Source organism: Camellia sinensis, chromosome 10 (assembly GCF_055761805.1).
Source record: "Camellia sinensis isolate YWXY chromosome 10, ASM5576180v1, whole genome shotgun sequence".
NCBI classification, from domain to species: Eukaryota; Viridiplantae; Streptophyta; class Magnoliopsida; order Ericales; family Theaceae; genus Camellia; species Camellia sinensis.
This window is the reverse complement of record NC_138970.1, coordinates 49,383,348-49,394,701: the sequence shown is the minus strand read 5'-3', so window position 1 is coordinate 49,394,701 and position 11,354 is coordinate 49,383,348.

Below are 11,354 nucleotides of genomic sequence, written 5' to 3'. Positions count from 1 at the left end.
CACCCGGACTTGGCTCTAGGAGATTCTTGAGTGCAAAATGAAGCCCCGGAAGTAATCTTTCCGACTGTGGTGGCCCCATAGCTAAACTCCAAGCATACAGACAGATAAGCCCGATTCAGCGAGGGCTGCTCGACTCGCTTCTACCCGGATTCATGCCGAACTTCTCCCAAATTAGTTTTCTCCTCTCCTTTCCTCTCTTCTTCAACTCCAAACTCCTAAACAAAGTGTTTTGAAGGATTTTCCTCTCTCCTTGCCAAAGAAACTGAACATTTCCCCTGCACACCTGTCTCCACCAAGTAAACCATCAGTAACGCCCAAGTCTTAAGGGTGGTCAAAAATAGGGTGTCTACACTAGTACCTCACCGTGGGGCGCACCTGTTTTGTTTGTAAAGAAGAAAGACGGCTCACTGAGACTATGTATTGACTATCGCGAACTGAATAAGGTAACTGTAAAGAATAAATACCCATTACCGCGTATTGATGACCTGTTTGATCAGTTACAAGGTGCTAAAGTATTTTCGAAGATTGATCTCAGATCCGGATACCATCAGTTGAAAGTTAAATCAGATGACATTGATAAAACTGCTTTTAGAACGAGGTATGGACATTACAAATTTTTAGTTATGCCTTTCGGAGTCACGAACGCACCAGCTACATTTATGGACCTTATGAACAGAATTTTTAAACCATACCTTGACAATTTTATTGTTGTATTTATTGATGACATATTGATTTACTCCAAGAATGTAGAAGAACATGAACATCATCTGAGACTTGCCCTACAAACCTTAAGAGAACAGAAACTGTATGCTAAACTGTCTAAATGTGAATTTTGGCTTGACCATGTTATGTTTTTGGGGCATGTTGTTAGCAAAGATAGAATTTCTGTTGATCCGCAGAAAATCGAAGCTGTAGTGAACTGGCCTAGACCAACCAACGTGACTGAAGTCCGAAGCTTTTTGGGTTTGGCTGGATATTACAGAAGATTTGTCAGAGATTTCTCCAAAATTGCTTTACCGTTGACTCAACTGACACAGAAGGGGATATCATTTGACTGGACTGACCAAAGGGAATCTGCTTTCCAAGAATTGAAAACTCGATTAGTGACTGCACCGGTTCTTACCTTACCTTCAGGTACGGATGGTTATACTGTGTTTAGTGATGCTTCTCATAAGGGTTTGGGGTGTGTTTTAATGCAGAATGGGAGAGTTATTGCTTATGTTTCCCGACAACTGAGACCGCATGAAAAGAACTACCCGACCCATGATCTGGAACTTGCTGCAGTAGTATTTGCACTGAAAATCTGGCGTCACTACCTTTATGGGGCAACATGTGAAGTATATACCGACCATAAGAGTTTAAAGTATTTCTTCACACAGAAAGAACTGAACATGAGACAGCGGAGATGGCTAGAACTGATTAAAGACTATGACCTACAGATCTTGTACCATCCGGGAAAAGCCAACACCGTTGCCGATGCATTGAGCCGAAAATTGATTGGAAACTTGGCATGTTTGCTTACCGGAGAAAAAGAGTTGCTTTGTGACCTTGAAAAATCTGAAATTGAAATTGTTTTGCGAGAACAAGGTGAAACCTTAGCTGCTATATCTGCTCAACCAGCATTGATTGAAGAGATTAAAGAGAAGCAGCGACTGGATGACTTCTTGAAAAAGATCATCAAAGAAAGAGAATCTAAACCGAGACCGGGATTCAAATTTGAGAATAATGTACTGAAATTTCAAGAAAGACTGTGTGTACCAAATGATATTGAATTGAAAAGAAGAGTTCTGCAAGAGGGCCACAACTCAAAATTTTCTATCCATCTGGGGAATACGAAAATGTACCAAGACCTGAAACTGAATTTCTGTTGGCCGGGAATGAAGAAAGAAATTGCTGATTATGTATCGAAATGTCTTCATTGCCAACAAGTTAAAGCCGAACATCAATGACCCGCAGGCTTATTGCAGCCCTTACCGATACCGGAGTGGAAATGGGAGCATATCACCATGGATTTTATAGTGGGATTGCCTCGCTCCAGTAAAGGTATGGACTCGATTTGGGTTATTGTTGACAGACTGACTAAATCTGCTCACTTCTTACCTGTTAAGACAATTTATAATGCGGACAAATTGGCTATACTCTATATTGATGAAATTGTTAGACTGCATGGAGTGCCTGTGTCCATTGTTTCTGACAGGGATTCGAAGTTTACATCGAGGTTTTGGCAAAGCCTACAAACTGCACTGGGTACTGAATTGAGACTGAGTAGTGCCTATCATCCTCAAACAGATGGCCAGTCAGAAAGGACCATCCAGACTCTGGAGGACTTATTGAGAATGTGTGTCCTTGACTTTCAGGGAAACTGGGAAAGTCATTTGCCCTTAGCTAAATTTGCTTACAACAACAGCTATCACTCAAGTATTGGCATAGCGCCTTTCGAGGCATTGTATGGTAGAAAATATAGATCTCCGATTTGCTGGGTAGAAGTTGGAGATGGGCCTTTGCTTGGGCCCGAGATTGTATATGAAACGACTGAGAAAGTGAAACTGATACAACGGAGACTGAAAACTGCGCAGAGCAGACAGAAGAGTTATGCTGATGTCAGAAGACGAGACAGAGAGTATGAAGTGGGTGACCACGTATTTGTGAAAGTGACACTGATGAAAGGCCAGACTCGTTTTGGAGTCAAAGGCAAGTTAGCACCGAGATACGTCGGACCATATGAGATTATTGAGAAAATCAATCCGGTAGCGTATCAAGTTGCGCTTCCTCCTGAAATGGAGCATATGCATAACATCTTCCACATTTCTATGTTGAAAGACTACCTCCGGGATCCTTTCCATGTAATAGAGCCTACTCGTGTAGTGCTGAGTGAAGACTACACTTACGAGGAACGGCCCATACAGATTGTAAACAGACGGATCAAGAAACTGAGAAACAAAGAAATCCCGCTAGTGAAAGTCGACTGGCAAAACCATGGTGGCGTGTATGCCACTTGGGAAAGGGAAGATGACATGGCTAAAAGATATCCTGAGCTATTTCCACTGAATTCTGTTTTCTTCCAGAATGAAGGTAACTCGAGTTTAGAGGACTAAACTCTTTATAAGGAGGGGAGACCGTAATAACCCTCACCATTGCTTACCGATAAACATTGATTACCGTCAAACTGAACTGATTACGACTGATAATTGAACTGATTAAAATACTGAATTGACTGACTGTATCTGTTTAAATGCATAATCCATCTGTTTGACTGTTTGACTATCTGTTCATGTTTTATGTTTAAACTGCTAATTGAAGGCCTTATCGACGGCCGAACCGGGAATTGATTGATGTTTCTCGACCCTCATAATTAATGTGATTTTATGGTGTATTTATCTAAAATGTGATTTAGTATGACTAAATTAGATTAAATATTGATCAATTGCTTAAGTTGGCCTTAATTACCAAACTAACCCTTAGTGGCCCACTCAATATAACATATTTGAGCCTTACACTTGATCACATAACACATTTGCTCAGCCATTCTCCTTGCCATAGTCGATAGAGAGAGAGAGAGTGAGAGAACTGAGTAGTTCTTGAGAGTTTGGCTTTGAGAGATTGAAGAATTGAAGTGTAGATTGCTAAAGTGAGCTCCTAGTCTCCTAATTCGAGACCTAAGGTAGAGTAATTACCCTCTTGTTTATGAATTGAGCTTGTTCTTACATGATTCATGTCAAATTTAGTGGATTGAGTCATGAAATAACTTTATATGTTGATTTGAGTTAGAATTCATGCATGCATGTTAGTATTGTTGGATTTTGAGTTGAGTTCATGGCAAATTGTCACATGGCATGTCCATGTTTTGAGTGTAGGCCATCATGTTTGTGAATCAATTGGCTCACTAGAGCATGTTTTGAAGCTTGAAAGTTATTTGAAGATCATGCATGTCATGTTTGAGGATTGTTCTTGAAAAATGGTTTGAAATTGGGTTTGAATTAAACACCCTTGGGCTTTGATTTCTCAATTGAGCTTTGAATCATGTTATTCCATGTGTTTACAAGTGTTTTTCCAGAAATTAGCCCAAGAGGATTGAAAATTATGCTTTTGAACTTGGTTTTTGGCTTGGAGGTGCAATCTGGGTTTTCCAGATTTTGCACTCCCGCTCGAGCGGGGGAAAGTGACGCTCGAGTGTGGAATCTGAGCATCCAGTATCTCTGCACTGTTTTACAATCCGCTCGAGCGGAGGACTGGGTGCTCGAGCGGAGTCTTGTGTCTCAAGCTCGAGCGGGCGTCGAACGTCTGTCGAGCGGAGATTTCACCCATCCAGTACTTTTGCGGTACGCTCGAGCGGGGGATTTGCCGCTCGAGCGGGTACCTTTGTCTGCATGTCCGCTCGAGCGAAGTTACCTACGCTCGAGCGTGACCCCTGTTTTCTGAAAAATCTGAGAATGCTTTTAAAAATACATCTTTGCATCCTCATCCCATTCTAGGCATTCTTAGACCTAGTTTAAGACATCTTATTGAGGACATAGATGTAGAACACACCGAGGCAAATTAGGGATTAAGTTATTATCTTTCCCAGCTGTGTAGCTTAGTGTGTTCAATCTGTTAACTGTGTAGGGTTGGCGACTGGGGAGGCACGCTCTAGCATACTGTAGCCCAAACTCTGTGAGTAACATCTGTGTAAAGATATGTTCAAAATGATTATCTTCTGAACAATTGAACTGTACTGCTTTCTGAACTGATTACTGTTAACTGATTGAATGTATGTCCTATATTCTGAACTGTATTGTGGCATCCTTAGCACCTACTGTTTACTGTGACTGTGACAGAAATCTCTGTCGGTTCCCTTGTTGGAACCACTACTGTTTACTGACTGATGGCCATCATTTACTGCTCGGTCTTTTAAGACCTACTGTTTACTGTACTGTTATGCTAATGGATGTACCACATATGACTGTACTGACTGAACGACTAAAATACTGATTTAATGAACTGTTTTCATTACTGTAAGGACATTCATTCTTAACCCCTTTACGCATTGTGTTATTCACTGGGCTTTAGCTCACTGCTCATATATATATGTAGGTGTACAGGCACCAGACCGCGGCTAGAAGTGTCAGGGTTACTCCAGTTTTGTCAAGCCAACTACCGTGCCTCACTGCGAGGTTCCAAGCCTATCATGCTAAGGCTTAGGGGTGTTTTAGGACTCCCCCTTCTGTACTATCTTGCTGTTTGTAATAACCGAATGGATTGTATAGACTGAATGTTTGCTGTACTGTTACATAGGGATTGGGTCCCTATTCTGAATGATTGTATATATTGTGTATACCTTTCCACTGAATGTAAATATGTTTGGAAAGTCGTTTTGCATACAGACTGTCACAGCTCATTGGGCATTGTTTAATTACTATATTGGCTTCCGCCAGGCCCTGTACTCTGTTTTACTGTACTACTGTTAAGCAGGCCTTCGGTAATCTCGGATTACTGGCCGGTTACGGTGCTAAACCCATAGGGCCGGGTTGGGTCGTGACAGCGTTACATGCCAAACTTGGCAAACTGAACTGGGTTTTAAGAATTGGACGGTTTTGTTGAACATATAAAAAAACCCTCAAAAAATTTCAAATGTTTGGGCTACACAGATCTGCCATAACATGGGGAAGGGTTCTCTCTCTCTCTCTCTCTCTTTTGGGTGTCGGTTTTGGTCACTCACATTCTCTGTCTAGCCGTTGGATTCTAGCCAACAGAGGACACAATTCCGATAAGGATTTCGACCTCTACTGTTGGTTTATTCTAGTAAGGATTTTCAGCTTCTCTTTTTCTTTCTTCCTTCATCTTTCTTTTCCCTTCTTCTCTGTGATGTTGCTCTGTTTTTGTCTCTTCATTTTACATACTTAAGCTACTCTGGCATAGCTTAGTAATACCAGTAAATATTTAAATGCTTGTAATTATTTAAATATTTGTTTGCTTGTTAATGTAGTTGAACACTTTTAAATCCAATGCTCTTTAATCTGGTATTGCAATTATTTAAATGTTTGTTTGTTAATGTAATTGAAAATTCTATTATTTTGTTGAATTTAATTATTTTTAAATATATTTATGATGTAATTATGACGTCACGATTTGACCATTTCGACTTGATGGTTGAACTCAATGGCGGAGCCACAACTAGACCAGCGGGGTCACGTGCCCCTCCCTTGGATTTTGGAATAAATTTTTTTTTTGTGTAAATATAAAGAAAATATTTTAAACAAAAAAAAATTATAAAATATTATTTAGAGTGAAATATCAATGACATTTTTAAAATAATGAGAATAATAATGGTTGTTTTTTTATTGAAAATAAAGATATTACGATAAGTCACATTATTATCTATGAAAATTTCAATACAATCGTGATATCTATTATTATTGAAATACAATTATAATTAATCTCAATAAAAATTTAGAATTTATTGAATTTTTAGGTACATTTGACATGTGGGGTTTATCCTCTATGTGTTTCTTTACTATTGGTTGGTGATATTATATGTCAATGATGACGTGATATTACTATTATATTGAATTTTTATTAAAATTTTGTATAAAAAATTATTTTATCATTATATAATTTATTTTAAACTTATATCCATGACTTTTTTTTTTTATATATTGTCCATGATATACTAATTACAAATAATATATATATATATATATTGTAAGATTATAGGATCTATATACTAGAAATCAAAACACTATGAATATAATTAACTACTAAAATATAAACTTAGATACATGCCGTTTGATTCCGTTATTGTCTTGAGTTTTGCTTCTTTGAAAGATGATGGTATTCACAATCGGAAAACCTTAGCACCAGTTCTTCCCCTCCTTCTCCTAATCTTCACGTTGTCTTTCAATGGGGCTGACAACCCTTTGATCTACATATATATAGATTTATGTAAACCCTAATAAGGATAGGAGAGGGGACTGGGCCTAAATAAAACAATTACTAGGCCCTCCCATTAAGGAACCCAAATAACTTAAAACAGGCCTTACACCTCCATATCACATATCCACATATAAAATAATATATACACTAAGATGACCATGACCCAAACTTTATGGATCACAATAATAATTTTGGGCTCATACCAGTCAATCTATCTGAATCACGTTCAACCCGTTTTTCAGAAACCAAACAAAATATAGTCAATGACAGCCTAATTAAGAATAAATTCTTACATTCTCCCACTTAGGCAATATTGACTACTACTTTAAGAAAAAATGACTCCCGGGTTAAACAACTTTAGTGGCCAAATAAACATGATTCAGAATAGAAACATTTCAGCACAGAATCCCGTTCAATGAGAAATATTAATATCGAACTGTAGCGGTAATTATGCAATTGAACAACATAACACCTTCCACAATTACAAACACTAATATCTCACCAACATGGATTCCTATATGTGATAAAGTGTAGTGTGGAATTTCAACATAATTGATCCAAAAATTATATAACATGCTAATTCCACATTCAGTCCTCTGTATGGTCTTGACAAGACCCTGCAAGGAATTTTATTCCATTTTACACTTCCAAAAGAAGCCTTTATTCCTCTAAACCGAGGTCTTTCATGCTTTAAACCAAGCATCATATTTTTATGGATTGTGACGACCCTCACCACTGATTAGTGCTAATCTATGATTAAGCATGTTAAGTGACTAATTGACTAAAATTCTGACTGATTGATTGAGTGTATTAGTTTGAATGCATGTCTATCTGTTTGGCTGCTAATGATCTGTTCATGTTTTATGTTTTAAATTACAAATTGAAGGCCTTATCGGCCGCCAAATCTGAAATTGTTTAGTGTTTCATGTTAATTAGAATTTATGTAATTTTATAGTATGTTTAATTGAAATTTGATTTGGTTTGATTAAATTGGATTAAATAAGGTTAAATTACATTAGTTTGGCTTTATTACCAAATTGCCACTTAGTGGACAATTCTAGACCATTCTTTTTCTACTTCCCTCATATTTGATATGCCATTCATTTCCTCTAGAGACCAAAAACATGAGAGAGAGCTAGAGAGTTGGAAGTAAGCTTGAGTTCATCAAAATTTGCTTGAGACTTAGAAGATTTGAAGGATTCATTGCATATTTGAGCTTCCATTCTTGAAATTGAAGACTTAAGGTAGGAGACTCACCCTTTTAATTGTGAGTTTGAGTTGTTCTTGCATGAGTCATAGTAAGATTAGTGATTTAAGGCATGAATTAGCTTAATATGTTGAATTGAGTAGGAATTCATGCATGCATGTACACATTGTTGAGTTTTGAGGTTGATTTTATGGAAATCCTCACATGCATCTCTTTATTCTAGCTTTGGTCCATGAATTCAGCATGTTTTTGGAAGGATTGACTCATTTGATTATGTATTGGAAGTTTTGATTTCAATTGAACACATGCATGTTGCATGTACATCATGTTCTTGAAGTTTTGTTTGGAAATGGGTTCAATTGAACTACCTTTGGGCTTTGATTTTGCAAATTGATCTTTGAAACATGTCATATTATGAGTTTTAAAGTGTTTTCCAGAAAATTGGCCCAAAGGAATTGAATTTGATGCTTTAAATGCTGAGTTTCATGCTTGGAGACAAATCTGGAAATTTCAGATTTTGGATCCACGCTCGAGCGGGGAACTCCACGCTCGAGCGTACACTCTGAGTTCATGCAGTCCGCTCGAGCGGGGAAAGTAACGCTCGAGCGTGAAATGCGTGTATCCAGTACTTTGCATGTGTTTACAGTCCGCTCGAGCGGGGAAATGCACGCTCGAGCGAGAACTTGTGTCTCACGCTCGCGCGGGGGTCGAGCACCCGTCGAGCGTGAATTTCATGCATCCAGTGCTTTTGCAGTCTGCTCGAGTGAGGAAAGTCACGCTCGAGCGTAGCTCTTTTGTCTGCATGTCCGCTCGAGCGGAGAAATCCATGCTCGAGTAGGACCCCTATTTCAGCAAAAAATTGAAAAGTGTTTTAAAGTGCATCTTTGCATCCTCATTCCATCCTAGGCATTCCTAGGCCTAGTTTTTTAAGGCATCTTAATGAGGATAATGCTATATAACCACACCGAGTCAAGACAGGGACTAAGTTATTATTTCCCAAACGTGCAACTTAGTGTGTGTTCATCTTGTAACTGTGTAGGGTTGGCATCCGAGGACGCTCACTAGCCTATCTGTAGCCCAGAACTTTGTGAGTAACAATGTTGTAAAGATATATTCAATCATGAATATTTTTTGAATAACCAACTGTACTGCTTTCTGAAATGATATTTCTTACTGAATGAATGTTTGTCCTATTTGCGAACTGTATTCGTGGCATCCATAGCAATTTACTGTTACTGTACTGTTACTACTACTGTTACAGAGATCTCTGTCGGTTCCCATGTTGGAACCACTACTGTTTACTGATATGATGGCCATCAACTAACTGTTCGGCCTGTTAAGACCTACTGTACTATTTGCTATGGGATGTACCACATATGACTGCTATGACTGAATGACTGATATACTGTTATAACTGACTGTTTTAAATACTGAAAGGACATTCATTCTTAACCTCTTTACGCATATGTTATTCACTGGGCTTTAGCTCACTGTTTATATATATATATATATATATATGTAGGTGTCCAAGCACCGGATCGAAGCTAGGAACGTTGGGTTTAACTCCCTTTTTGTCAAGCCAACCATTGTGCCTCACTGAGAGATTCCAAGTCCTTCAAGCTAGGGCTTTTTGGGGTGTTTTAGATTCATCATTTCTGTCTCTATTTTTTTAGAGACTGACTGTACCTGTACTGTACGGTTCTAATAGGGATTAGGTCCCTGTCCTAGATGATTGTATACGTATGTATACACTATTTTGGTTCTGAATGTGAATATGTATGAAAAGTCTTTTTTGCATACAGACTGTCACAGCTCATTGGACATCTTTTATTACTGTTTTGGCTTCCGCCTGCCCCTGTACTCTGTATTACTGTTATTACTGTTAAGCAGGCCTTTGGTAATCACGGATTACTGGCCGGTTACGGTGCTAAACCCATAGGGCCGGGTTTGGATCGTGACATGGATCAATAGACACTTCTAAACCAAAGTGTTAATCTTTATATCTCAAAATTAAAATATAACTGTAAGAGCTCATATAAGAGGTATACATATATGACAATTACCATTTATGTGTACACACACATAACCATAAACAAAATGTGAATAAACACATTAAACTTTATTAATTGAAATATACCATAGATAATATTCATGGATAAAAAATTTCTTTAACCAAGCACATAAAAAACTGTAAAGTACCCATATGCTCAATATATTTAGCAAACTAAAATTTGGCCTAAACCCTATATTTAAAGGATCAACTATTATGTATTCTATATATAGCGATCCCGGGTTTACCCTTGTTGTATAGTGATCCGGACATGTGTCCGTGGATGTTGGTAGTTGTTTATTATCTTGTTTACATCCTTTCTTACTTTGTATTTGAGTTATAGGATGTGTTGAGCGGGTTTGTTACAGGTTGGTTGAGTTTAGAAACCAAAACTAGTTGCCCAGATTTTTGGCCTGTACGCTCGAGCGGAGGTGTTGGCGCTCGAGCGTAGATTACATCCTTCCAGTATCTTGTTGTGCAGTGTTGTGAGCTCGAGCGTAGGGTTGGGAGCTCGAGCGGAGGCCTGGTTCTGCAAAAGTGCTGGGCGAGTGCATTCTGCGCTCGAGCGGGAGGTTGGCCGCTCGAGCGGAAGTCTGTGAGTGGCCGCTCGAGCGGGGTGTTTTAAGCTCGAGCGGAAGACTGGGTTTAAGTCCCGAAATTTGTGACTTTTCAAATCACTTTTTGCTTTCTCTTCTCTCTCTTACTTTTCCAAAATCACCATTGTTGAGCCTCTCACTCTAGACTCTACCTTCTCTCTAGGTTTTGATCTAGTAGGAGTGATTTACTCACCTTTGGCCTTTACAAAAAAGTTGTTGATCGTCGAGGGCTTCATTTTAATCTGTAAATCTCGGGTTTTGGAGCACGTTGAGTTTTGTCTTCTTCTCCCTTGGAGCTCCGAATTTGAGGTAGGGATAACCTACTCCTCTCTATGGGTTTTGTCTTTAAATTTTGGTATTTTGAGATGTTGGGCTTGGTTTGGTAATTTTGTGAAAGTTTGGGGCTTTTGTGTAATTTTACAAAAGTTGGGGTTTTATTCATAATAAACCTAGATGCATGTTTGGCATAGAAAAATGGAATGATTGTTGAATCATTGATGAAAATGGGACCTAAGGGTTGAAATGGTAATTATGGAAAATGACCTAATTACATTGTTTAATTAATTGGGATAATTAATTGGTGAGAAATGAG